This window comes from Manis pentadactyla, chromosome 1, assembly GCF_030020395.1.
Source record: "Manis pentadactyla isolate mManPen7 chromosome 1, mManPen7.hap1, whole genome shotgun sequence".
NCBI lineage: Eukaryota > Metazoa > Chordata > Mammalia > Pholidota > Manidae > Manis > Manis pentadactyla.
Genome location: NC_080019.1, coordinates 42,738,604 through 42,752,108, shown reverse-complemented (window position 1 = coordinate 42,752,108; position 13,505 = coordinate 42,738,604). Strand labels below are relative to the sequence as shown.

The window sequence follows — 13,505 nt, the reverse complement described above, 5'->3', positions numbered from 1 at the left end:
TAAGCCAGTCGAGGAGGGAGTGACTCCCTGGGGTCTGATGTGCATTTTGTAATCACTGCCTGAAGGCGGGCTGCACTGTCAGTTAAGCCAGCTTTCCCATCTCTGATCTCGACAGAATAATTCCATCCACCTGTAAATCCCACAGATGCAGGAGCCAAGCTGATATTGACTTGGAGGGCTTCTGCCTAAACCGGGAGCCCAAACCACCAGCCCAGCCTGAGTAAAGGGGCGGAGCATAGAGTGCTCCACGACCTGGGGAGGGGGCTGCTCCTCTCCTTGGGGAGCTCTCAGCTGCTGAGTTTTTATTTTCTTTACAAGCACTGAGCATTCTTTTAATACAGGAGGTGCCAGTGCCTCTGGGACCACCCCTTCATCCTTTCCCAGCTCTTCCATTTGTGGGGCTAATGGCACCTTTCTCTCCCCTCCCCTAAGTGCCTCCTCTGCTGCAACCTTACCTTTTCTACTGTGCCTTGCAGCAATGCTACCTCTGTCTTCAGAAGGTCTCTTACCTTCAGCTCAGTGCTTCGCAGCTGATGTTCTCATGTCACCTCCACCTGTTCTTCCCTCAGGAATTCGTCTTTTTCCTTGAGGGCCTCTTCCTCCTTCAGAACACGTGGCAGCACTGCCGTCTTGTCTCTAGTAGCACATTGCTGCCAGAGCTGTAGTGCTGCCTCCTCCCGCATCAAGGCCATCTCCCTCCTCAAGGCATCCACAGAAGTCTGCAGCTCGTGTTCTTGTGCCGCCTCTTACAACAATGCCACTTCACTCCTCAGGGAATCTACTGAAGCTTGCAGCTTGAGTCATCACACTGCCATTTTGTGGGTCTCCTTTGTACACCTTTTTAAAAATTTATTTTGGTATCATTAATCGGCAATTGCATGAGGAATATTATGTTTACTAGACTCCCCCCTTCACCAAGTCACCCCCACAAACCCCATTACAGTCGCTGTCATTCAGCATAGGAAGATGCTAGAGAATCACTACTTCTCTTCTCTGTGTTGCACAGCTCTCCCCGTGCCCCCCAACACATTATACATACTAATCTTTTTTTTTTTGGTATCATTAATCTACAATTACATGAAGAACATTATGTTTACTAGTCTCCCCCCTTCACCAAATCCCCCCTACATACCCCTTCACAGTCACTGTCCATCAGCGTAGTAAGATGCTGTAAAATCATTACTTATCTTCTCTGTGTTGCACGGCCCTCCCCATGCCCCCCTACACTATACATGCTAATCGTAATGCCCCTTTCTTTTTCCCTGTCCTTGTTCCTCCCTTTCCACCCATCTTCCCCAGTCCCTTTCCCTTTGGTAACTATTAGTCCATTCTTGGGTTCTTTGATTCTGCTGCTGTTTTGTTCCTTCAGTTTTCCTTTGTTCTTATATTCCACATATGAGTGAAATCATTTGGTACTTGTCTTTCTCCGCCTGGCTTATTTCACTGAGCATAATACCCTCTAGCTCTATCCATGTTGTTGAGAATGGTAGGATTTGTTTTTTTCTTATGGCTGCGTAATATTCCATTGTGTATATGTACCACCTCTTCTTTATCCATTCATCTACTGATGGACATTTAAGTTGCTTCCATATCTTGGCTATTGTAAATAGTGCAGTGATAAACATAGGGGTGCATCTGTCTTTTTCAAACTGGAGTGCTGCCTTCCTAGGGTAAATTCCTGGGAGTGGATTTCCTGGGTCAAATGGTAAGTCTATTTTGAGCATTCTGAGGAACCTCCATAGTGCTTTCCACAATGGTTGAACTAGTTTACATTCCCACCAGCAGTGTAGGAGGGTTCCCTTTTCTCCACAACCTCGCCAAAATTTGTTGTTGTTTGTCTTTTCGATGATGGCGACCCTTACTGGTGTGAGGTGATATCTCATTGTGGTTTTAATTTGCATTTATCTGATGATTAGCAATGTGGAGCATCTTTCATGTGCCTGTGGGCCACCTGGATTTCTTCTTTAGAGAACTGTCTATTCAGCTCCTTTGCCCATTTTTTAATTGGATTATTTGCTTTTTGTTTGTTGAGGTGTGTGAGCTCTTTATATATTTTGGATGTCAATCCTTTATTGGATCTGTCATTTATGAATATATTCTCCCATACTGTAGGATACCTTTTTGTTCTATTGATGGTGTCCTTTGCTTTTTAGCTTGATATAGTCCCACTTGTTCCTTTTTTCCTTTGTTTTCCTTGCCCGGGGAGATATGTTCATGAAGAAGTCACTCATATTTATGTCCATGAGATTTTTGCCTGTTTCTTTCTAAGAGTTTTATGGTTTCATGACTTACATTCAGTTCTTTAATCCATTTTGAATTTACTTTTGTGTATGGGGTTAGACAGTGATCCAGTTTCATTCTCTTACATGTAGCTGTCCAGTTTTGCCAGCACCATCTGTTGAAGAGACTGTCATTTCCCCATTGTATGTCCATGGCTCCTTTATCGTATATTAATTGGCCATATATGTTTGGGTTAATGTTTCGAGTCTCTATTCTGTTCCACTGGTCTGTGGCTCTGTTCTTGTGCCAGTACCAAATTGTCTTGATTACTGTGGCTTTGTAGTAGAGCTTGAAGTTGGGGAGCGAGATCCACCCCCACTTTATTCTTCCTTCTCAGGATTGCTTTGGCTGTTGAGGGTCTTTGGTGTTTCCATATGAATTTTTGAACTATTTGTTCCAGTTCATTGAAGAATGCTGATGGTAATTTGATAGGGATTGTATCGAATCTGTATATTGCTCTGGGTAGGATGGCCATTTTGATGATATTAATTATTCCTAGCCAGGAGCATGCGATGAGTATCCATTTGTTAGTGTCCTCTTTAATTTCTCTTAAGAGTGTCTTGTAGTTTTCAAGGTATAGGTCTTTCACTTCCTTGATTAGGATTATTCCTATGTATTTTATTCTTTTCAATGCAGTTGTGAATGGAATTGTTTTCCTGATTTCTCTTTCTATTGGTTCATTGTTAGTGTATAGGAAAGCTACAGATTTCTGTGTGTTAATTTTGTATCCTGCAACTTTGCTGAATTCCGATTTTAGTTCTAGTAGTTTTCGAGTGTAGTCTTTAGGGTTTTTTATGTACAATATCATGTCATCTGCAAATAGTGACAGTTTGACTACTTTACCAATCTGGATTCCTTGTATTTCTTTCTTTTGTCTAATTCCCGGGCTAGGACCTCCTGTCCTATGTAGAATAACAGTGGGGAGAGTGGGCATCCCTGTCTGGTTCTTGATCTCAGAGGAAAAGCTTTCAGCCTCTCGCTGTTCAGTATGATGTTAACTGTGGGTTTATCATATATGCCCTTTATTATGTTGAGGTACTTGCCCTCTATACCCATTTTGTTGATAGTATTATCATGAATGGATGTGAATTTTATCGAATGCTTTTTCAGCATCTATAGAGATGATCTTGTGGTTTTTGTCCTTCTTTCTGTTGATGTGGTGAATGATGTTGATGGTTTTTCAGTGTTGTACCATCCTTGCATCTCTGGGATGAATCCCACTTGGTCATGCTGTATGATCCTTTTGATGAATTTTTGAATTCGGTTTGCTAATATTTTGTTGAGTATTTTTGCATCTACGTTCATCAGGAGTATTGGTCTGTAGTTTTCTTTTTTGGTGGGGTCTTTGTCTGGGTTTGGTATTAGGATGATGGTGGCTTCATAGAATGAATTTGGGAGTATTCCCTCCTCTTCTATTTTTTGGAAAACTTTAAGTAGAATGGGTATTATGTCTTCTCTGTATGTCTGATAAAATTCTGAGGTAAACTTGTGTGGCCCAGGGGTTGTGATCTTAGGTAGTTTTTTGATTACTGATTCAATTTCGTTGCTGGTAATTGGTCTGCTTAGATTTTCTGTTTCTTTCTGGGTCAGTCTTGGAAGATTGTATTTTTCTAGGAAGTTGTCCATTTCTCCTAGGTTATTCCGCTTGTTAGCATATAGGTTTTCATAGTATTCTCTAATAATTCTTTGTATTTCTGTGGGGTCTGTCGTGATTTTTCCTTTCTTGTTTCTAATTCTGCTGATGTGTGTTGACTCTCTTTTTCTCTTAATATGTCTAACTAGAGGCTTATCTATTTTGTTTATTTTATCGAAGAACCAGCTCTTGGTTTCATTGATTTTTTCTATTGTTTCATTCTTCTCAATTTTATTTATTTCTTGTCTGATCTTTATTATGTCCCTCCTTCTGCTGACCTTAGGCTTCATTTGTTCTTCTTTCTCCAATTTCAATAATTGTGGAATTAGACTATTCATTTGGGATTGTTCTTCCTTCTTTAAATATGCCTGGATTGCTATATACTTTCCACTTAAGACTGCTTTTGCTGTGTCCCACAGATGTTGGGGCTTTGTGTTGTTGTTGTCATTTGTTTCCATATATTGCTGGATCTCCATTTTAATTTGATCGTTGATCCATTGATGATTTAGGAGCATGTTGTTAAGCCTCCATGTGTTTGTAAGCCTTTTTGCTTTCTTTGTACAATTTATTTGTAGTTTTATACCTTTGTTGTCTGAGAAGTTGTTTGGTAGGATTTCAGTCTTTTGGAATTTACTGAGGCTGTTTTTGTGGCCTAGTATGTGGTCTATTCTGGAGAATGTTCCATGTGCACTTGAGAAGAATGTGTATCCTGTTGCTTTTGGATGTAGAGTTCTATAGATATCTATTAGGTCCATCTGTTCTAGTGTGTTGTTCATTGCCTCTGTGTCCTTACTATTTTCTGTCTGGGTGGATCTGTCCTTTCGAGTGAGTGGTGTGTTAAAGTCTCCCAAAATGAATGCATTGCATTCTATTTCCTCCTTTAATTCTGTTAGTATTTGTTTCACATATATTGGTGATCCTGTATTGGGTGCATATATGTTTAGAATAGTTATATCCTCTTGTTGGACTGAGACCATTTTCATTGTGTAGTGTCCTTCTTTATGTCATGTTACTTTGTTTGTTTTGCAGTCTGTTTTGTCTGATGCTAGTATTGCAACACCTGCTTTTTTCTCCCTGTTGTTTGCATGAAATATCTTTTTCCATCCCTTGACTTTTATTCTGCATGTGTCTTTGGTTTTGAGGTGAATCTCTTGTAAGCAGTATATAAATGGGTCTTGCTTTTTTATCCATTCTATTAGTCTGTGTCTTATTATATGGTGTATTCAGTCCATTTACATTTAGGGTGATTATTGAAAGATATGTACTTATTGCCATTGCAGGCTTTAGATTCGTGGTCACCAAAGGTTCATGGTTAGCTTCTTTACTACCTTACTGTTTAACTTAACTCACTTATTGAGCTATTATAAACACAGTCTGATGATTATTTCTCTCCCTTCTTATTCCTCCTCCTCCATTCCTCATATGTTGTGTGTTTTGTTCTGTGCTCTTTTTAGTACTCCCATTTAGAGCAGTCCCTCTAAAATAGGTGTAGAGGTGGTTTGTGGAGGCAAATTCCCTCAACTTTTGCTTATCTGGGAATTGTTTAATCCCTCCTTCATATTTAAATGATAATTGTCCTGGATCCAGTATCCTTTGTTCTAGGCCCTTCTGTTTAATTGCATTAAATATATCATGTGATTCTCTTCTGGCCTGTAAGGTTTCTTTTGAGAAGTCTGATGATAGCCTGATGGGTTTTCTTTTGTAGGTGACCTTTTTCCTCTCTCTGGTTGCCTTTAATACTCTGTCCTTGTCCTTGATCTTTGCCATTTTAATTATTATGTGTCTTGGTGTTGTCCTCTTTTGGTCCATTCTGTTTGGAGTTCTGTGTGCTTCTGTATTCTGAGCAACTGTTTCCTCCCCCAGTGTGGGGATGTTCTTAACAATTAGTTCTTGAAAGACACTTTCTATCCCTTTTTCTCTCTCTTCTTCTTCTGGTACCCCTATAATGCAGATATTGTTCCTTTTGGATTGGTCACACAGTTCCCTTAATATTGTTTCATTCCTGGAGATCCTTTTAGCTCTCTCGGCATCAGCTTCTATGCGTTCCTGTTCTCTGGTTTCTATTCCATCAATGGCCTCTTGCATCTTGTCCATTCTGCTTATACATCCTTCTAGAGGTTGTTTCACTTCTGTAATGTCCCTCCAAACGTCACCCCTTAGCTCTTGTATATTTCTCTGCAGCTCCACCAGAATGTTTATGATTTTTAGTTTGAATTCTTTTTCAGGAAGACTGTTTAGGTCTCTCTCCTTTTCAGGGGTTGTGATTTTGGTCTGTATCAAATTACTCTCCCTTTTCATCACAATAGGGTTTGCGGAGTTTGCGCAGGTGATGGCTGGGAGAACGTCCCTTTTTGTTGATTTGTGGACTTCTTATCCTGGGAGAAAAGCGACCTCTAGCAGCTTGTGCTGGGCAGCTGCGCGCAAACGGAGCTTCTGATTCTTGCCCGGCCGCTGTGGAGTTTAGCCCTGCGGTTGCTGTGGGCATGGCCTGCCTTGGGCTGCCGCTCCGATATGGCGGAGTTGTGTCGGAGGGGAAATGGCCAGGAGGCTGTTTATCTCCATGAGGGGCCTCCAAGCTGCCCTGCTGCTCAGGGGGTTAGGGTGCCCAAAGTTCCCCGAGAATTCCTGGCTGCTGGGCTAAATGTCCTGGGATGCTTCCATCCAGCTTGGGTGTCTGTCCCTTTCAGACTTTCAAAAACCACTCGCTTTTCCTTGTCCCAGGGGCGCTGGCTGCGAGGACCCGCTCACAGGTCTTACTGTCCTGTTTCTCTAGTTTCCAGCACCCCATGCACTGTGTCTGTGCTCTGGTGTGGATGGCTAGGGCTGGGTGTTTAGCAGTCCTGGGCTCCCTCTCCCTCCCCACTCTGACTCCTCTCCTTCCGCCAGGATCTGGGGTGAGGGGCGCCCGGGTCTCGCCGGTCCGAGGCTTGTATCTAACCCCCTTTGTGAGGCGCTGGCTTCTCGGAGGTGTGGATGTAGTCTTGCTGTTGTACTGTGTCTTCTAGTCTCTCTTTTAGGAAGAGTTGTATTTGTTGTATTTTCTATAATATATCTGGTTTTGGGAGGAGATTTCCACTGCTCTACTCACGCCACCATCTTGGCTTACAGAATATATATACATTCTTATCTTAATGGCCCTTTCCTTTCCCCCATCTTATCCCTCCCTTACCACCGATCCTCCCCAGTCCCTTTCCCTTTGGTAACTGTTAGTCTATTTTTGGGTTCTGTGATTATGCTGCTGTTTTGTTCCTTCAGTTTTTTTTCTGTTCTTATGCTCCACATATGAGTGTAATCATTTGGTACTTGTCTTTCTCTGCCTGGCTTATTTCACTGATCATAATACCCTCTTGCTCCATCCATGTTGTTGCAAATGGTAGGGTTTGTTTTCTTCTTATGGCTGAATAATATTCCATTGTGCATATGTTCCACATCTTCTTTATCCATTCATCTACTAATGGATGCTTAGGTTACTTCCATTTCTTGGCTATTATAAACAGTGCAGCGATAAACATAGGGGTGCATCTGTCTTTTTCAAACTGGAGCGCTGCATTCTTAGGGTAAATTCCTAGAAGTGGAATTCCTGGGTCAAATTGTATTTCTATTTCGAGGTTTTTGTGGAACCTCCATACTGCTTTCCAAAATGGTTGAACTAATTTTCATTCCCAATAGCTGTGAGGAGGGTTCCCCTTTCTCTACAATCTCACCAACATTTGTTGCTGTTTGTCTTTTGGATGGTGACAATCCTTACGGGTGTGAGGTGGTATCTCATTGTGGTTTTAATTTGCATTTCTCTGATTACTAGCGATGTGGAGTATTTTTTCATGTATCTGTTGGCCGTCTGTATTTCTTCTTTGGAGAACTGTGTGTTATGATCCTCTGCCCATTTTTTAATTAGATTATTTGCTTTTTGTTTGTTGAAGTGTGTGAGCTCTTTATATAGTTTGGCTGTCAACCCTTTATCGGATCTGTCATTTATGAATATATTCTCCCATACTGTAGGATGACTTTTTGTTTCATTGATGGAGTCCTTTGCTGTACAGAAGCTTTTTAGCTTGATATAGTCCCACTTGTTCATTTTTGCTTTTTTTCCCTTTCCCAGGGAGTTACTTTCATGAAGAAGTTGCTCATGTTTATGTCCAAGAGATTTTTTGCCTATGTTTTTTTCTCAGAGTTTTTAGGTTTCATGACTTACATTCAGGTCCTTGATCCAGTTTGAATATTCTTTTGTGTATGCGGTAAGACAATGATCCAGTTTCATTCTCTTAAATGTTGCTGTCCAGTTTTGCCAACACCAACTGCTGAAGAGGCTGTAGTTTCCCAAATGTAAGTCCATAGCTCCTTTATTGTATATTAATTGACTATATATGTTTGGGTTAATGTCTGGAATTTTGTATTCTCTTCCACTCATCTGTGGGTCTGTTCTTGTGCCAGCACCAAATTGTCTTGATTACTGTGGCTTTGTAGTAGAGCTTGAAGTTGAGGAGCAAGGTCCCGCCACTTTATTCTTCCTTCTCTGGATTGCTTTGGCTAATCAGGGTCTTTCATGGTTCCATATGATTTTTAGAACTATTTTTCCAGTTCATTGAAGGATGCTGTTGGTAATTTGGTAGGGATTACCTTGAATTTGTAGATTGCTTTAGGCAGGATAGTCATTTTCACAATATTAATTCTTCCTAGCGAAGAGCGTGGGATGAGTTCCCATTTGTTAGTGTCCTCTTTAATTTCTCTTAAGAGTGTCCTGTAGTTTTCACAGTATAGGTCTTTCTCTTCCTTGGTGAGGTTTATTCCTAGGTATTTTATTCTTTTTGATGCAGTTGTGAATGGAATTGTTTTCCTGACTTCTCCTTCTGTTAGTTCATTGTTAGTGTATAGAAAAGGCACAGATTTCTGTATATTAATTTTGTATCCTGCCACTTTGCTGAATTCCGATATTCTAGTAGTTTTGGAGTGGAGTCTTTAGGGTTTTTTATGTACAATTTCATGTCATCTGCAGATAGTGACTGTTTGGCTTCTTCTTATCAATCTGGGTTCCTTGTTTTTCTTTGTTTTGTCTAATTGCCATGGCTACACCTCCATTTCTATGTTCAATAATACTGGGGAGAGTGGGCATCCCTGGCATGTTCCCGATTGTAGAGAAAAAGCTTTCAGCTTCTTGCTGTTAAGTATGTTGGCTGTGGGTTTGTCTTATTTGCCCTTTATTATGTTGCGGTACTTGCCCTGTATACCCATTTTGTTGAGAGTTTTTATCATGAATGGATGTTGAATTTTGTCAAATGCTTTTTCAGCATCTATGGAGATGATCATGTGGTTTTTTTCCTTCCTTTTGTTTATGTGGTGGATGAGGTTGTTGTATTTTTGAATGTTGTACCATCCTTGCATCCCTGAGATGAATCCCACTTGGTCATGGTGTATGATCCTGTTGATGCATTTTTGAATTCGGTTTGCTAAGATTTTTTGTGTATTTTTGCATCTATGTTCATCAGGGATATTGGTCTGTAATTTTCTTTTTTCTTGGGGCCTTTGCCTGGTTTTGGTATTAGGGTGATGTTGGCTTCATAGAATGAGTTTGGGTGTATTCCCTCCTCTTCTATTTTTTAGAAAACTTTAAGCAGAATTGGTATTATGTCTTCTCTGTATGTCTGGTATTATTCCACAGTAAATCCATCTGGCCATGAGGTTTTTGCTCTTGGGTAATTTTTTGATTACTGCTTCAATTTTGTTGCTGGTAATTGGTCTGCTTAGATTTTCTGTTTCTTTCTGGGTCATTCTTGGAAGGTTGTAATTTTCTAGGAAGTAGTCCATTCTACGTTTTCCAGCTTGTTAGCATATAGGTTTTCATAGTATTCTCTTATATGTCTTTGTATTTCTGTGGGGTCTGTCCTGATTTTTCCTCTCATTTCTGATTCTGTTGATGTGTGTTGATCCTCTTTTTCTCTCAATAAGTGTGGCTAGGGTAGGGGCTTATCTATTTTGTTTATTTTCTCAAAGAACCAGCTCTTGGTTTCATTGAATTTTTCCTATTGTTTTATTGTTCTCAATTTTATTTCTTTCCTGATCTTTATTATGTCCCTGCTTCTCCTGACTTCAGGCCTTATTTGTTCTTTTTCCAATTGCAGCAATTGTGACTTAGACTATTAATTCAGGATTGTTCTTCTTTCTTTAAATATGGCTGGATTGCAATATACTTTCCTCTTAGAACTGCTTTCGCTGCATCCCACAGAATTTGGACTTTGTGTTGTTGTTGTCATTTGTTTCCATGTATTGCTTGATCTCTATTTTAATTAGGTTGTTGATCCATTGATTATTTAGGAGCATGTTTTTAAGCCTGCATGTGTTTGTGAGTCTGTTGTTTTTTTTTTTTTACAATTTATTTCTTGTTTTATGCCTTTTTGGTCTGAGAAGTTTGTTGGTTGGATTTCAGTCTTCTTGAATTTACTGAAGCTGTTTTTGTGGCCTTGTATGTGGTCTCTTCTGGAAAATGTTTCATGCGCCCTTGAGAAGAATGTGTGTCCTCTTTTGGGGTGTAGAGTTCTGTAGATGTCTATTAGGTCCATCTCTTCTAGGTGTTGTTCAGTGCCTCTGTGTCCTTACTTATTTTCTGTCTGATGGATCTGTCGTTTGGAGTGAGTGGTGTGTTGAATTCTCCTAAAATGAATGCATTGCATTCTATTTCCTCCTTTAATTCTGTTAGTATTTGTTTCACATATATTGGTGCTCTTGTATTGGGTGCATATATATTTATAATGGTTGTATCCTGTTGTTGGACTGATCCCTTTATCATCATGTAATGTCCTTCTTTATCTCTTGTTACTTTCTTTGTTTTGAAGTCTATTTTGTCTGATACTAGTACTGCAACACCTGCTTTTTTCTCCCTGTTGTTTGCATGAAATATCTTTTTCCATCCCTTGACTTTTAGTCTGTGTATGTCTTTGGGTTTGAGGTGTGTCTCTTGTAAGCAGCATATAGATGATGTCTTGCTTTTTTATCCATTCTATTACTCTGTGTCTTTTGAGTAGTGTGTTCAGTCCATTTAGATTTAGGGTGATTATTGACAGATATGTAATTCTTGCCATTGCAGGCTTTATATTCATGGTTACCAAAGGTTTAAGGTTATCTTCTTTAATATCTAACTGCCTAACTTAACTCGCTTATTGAGGTGTTATAAACAGAGTCTGATTATTTATTTCTCTCCCTTCTTATTCCTCCTCCTGCATTCTTTGTTTGTTAGGTGTTTTATTCTGTACTCTTTTATGTTTCCTTTGACTGCTTTTGTGAGTCGTTGATTTTATTTTTTGTCTTTAGTTAGTATTTGGTTGGTGTGCTTTCTTTGCTGTGATTTTTTCTCTGGTGACATCTATTTAGCCTTAGATGTGCTTCCATCTAGAGCAGTCCCTCTAAAATACCCTGTAGAGGTTGTTTGTGGGAGGCAAATTCCCTCAACTTTTTTTTGTCTGGCAATTGTTTAATCCCTCATTCATATTTAAATGATAATCATCCTGGATACAGTATCCTTGGTTCAAGGCCCTTCTGTTTCATTGCGTTAAATATATCATGCCATTCTCTTCTGGCATGTAAGGTTTCTGTTGAGAAGTCTGATGATAGCCTGATAGGTCTTCCTTTGTACGTGACATTTTTTCTCTTTCTGGCTGCCTTTAATACTCTGTCCTTGTCCTTGATTGCTGCCATTTCAATTATTATGTGTCTTGGTGTTTTCCTTCTTTGGTTTCTTGTTTTGTAAGTTCTGTTGGCTTCTGTCTTCTGAGATACTATTTCCTCCCCTAGTTTCGGGAACTTTTCAGCAATTATGTCTTGATATACACTTTCTATCCCTTTTTCTCTCTCTTCTTCTTCTGGTACCCCTCTAATGCGGGTATTATTTCGTTTGGATTGGCAGCACAGTTCTCTTAATATTCTTTCATTCCTGGATATCCTTTTATCTGTTGCTGTCTCAGCTTCTCTGTGTTCCTGTTCTCTGATTTCTATTCCATTAACTACCCCTTGCACCTCATCCAGTCTCCTCTTAAGTCCTTCCAGAGATTGTTTTATTTCTGTATTCTCCCTCCCAACTTTATCCTTTACCTCTTGTGTATTTCTCTGCAGATCCATCAGCATGGTTATGACCTTTATTTTCAATTATTTTTCAGGAAGATTAGTTAAATCTTTCACCGCAGGCTCCTTCTCTGGGGTTGTCTAGGTTATTCTTGTGTGGATCAAATTCTTCTCTGCCTTTTCATGGCAATAGTGGTAGTCGTGGGTAGTTGATGTGTGTGTCAGCTGGGAGAACAAAGTCCCTTCCTGCTTGCTAGTTGCCTTCCTCTACTGTGATAACAGCGACCCCTAGCAGCCTGTGCTCGGCAGCTGCACTCTGACGGGGCCTCTGAGTCTGTCCCGGGCCACTATGGAGGAGGCTCTGGATGGTTACTGTGGGCGTGTCCGCTCTCAGGCTGCTCCCCTGCTATGGCGAGGCCGTGCCAGAGGGGGAATGGATGGTAGGCCATTTATCACCATGAAGATCATCAGAGCTGCGCTGCCTCCCAGAGGGTTAGTGCGCCCGAGTTCCCTGGGATTACCAGCTGCTGAGTTGAGTGTGCAGGGACGCTTCTGTGCAGCTGTGGGGTCCCTGTCCCTTTAAGACTTTCAAAAAGCGCTCGCTTTTCTTTTGTCCCAGGTTCGCTGGCTGTGGGGACCTGCTTGCATCTTTTACTGTTCTGCTTCCCTAATATCCAGCACACCAAGCACTGTGTCTGTGCTCCTGGTGCAGATATCTGGGCTGTGTATTTAGCAGTACTGGGCTCCCTCTCCCTCCTAGCTCTGACTCCTTTCCTCCCTCTGGCGACCTAGGGTAAGGGGGGTGCTCGGGTGCTGCCGGGCCGTGGCTTATATCTTACCCCCTTGGTGAGGTGCTGAGTTCTCCCAGATGTAGATGTAGCCTGGCTGTTGTACTGTATCTTCTGGTCTCACTTTTAGGAATGGTTGTATTTGTTGCATTTTCAAAAATACATATTGTTTTGGGAGGAGATTTCCGCTGCCTTACGCCACCTTCTTAGCTCCTCGTCCTGTACACCTTTTCAAGACTGTGAGAAGCAGCCAACCCACAGTCCCCGCTGCCTCACAGGCGCTCTGCTTCTCAAAGAGTCTGCTCACTTTACCAAGAACCACCCCCTACTGCCTCAGGTGTCACCTCCACTTGCCTCCAGTCCTGGGGTGGGGCCCAGTCCTCTAGGAGGCAAGCCACCTCAGACCACATACCCACTGGGGGATGATCCACTGTCTCCCCATTCACAGGGGCAGCCCGCCGAAGCACCCCTCCCATAAGGGCAGCCTGTCTTTTCCCTTGGTCAACAGTGAACCCTGCTGACTTTTGCCAGTTGTCTTGCCAATGGGTTTCAGCCCTGGGCAAGTTCGCTATGGATTCAATGTGACCAAAGAAATTGACAACAAACGTTCTTGGGGTGAAAGGGTTTATTACCCAGCTTGTTCTCCCGCGGTAGGTCATTACTAGCATCTCTGCCTCCACCCAGAGCATTGGGCCAAGCTCTCTGTATAGCGCAATAATAGCTCATTGCCTACAGGTGTGGAAGCGGCAGCCCAG

The 13,505-nt window shown here is 41.3% G+C and overlaps 1 protein-coding gene across 1 annotated transcript in view; it reads left to right on the top strand.

The window, feature by feature from the left end:
• Nucleotides 1–13,505, top strand: part of KIF15 (kinesin family member 15) — a 167,600-nt gene that overhangs the window by 61,786 nt on the left and 92,309 nt on the right. The gene's annotated exons all lie outside the window — the stretch shown is intronic.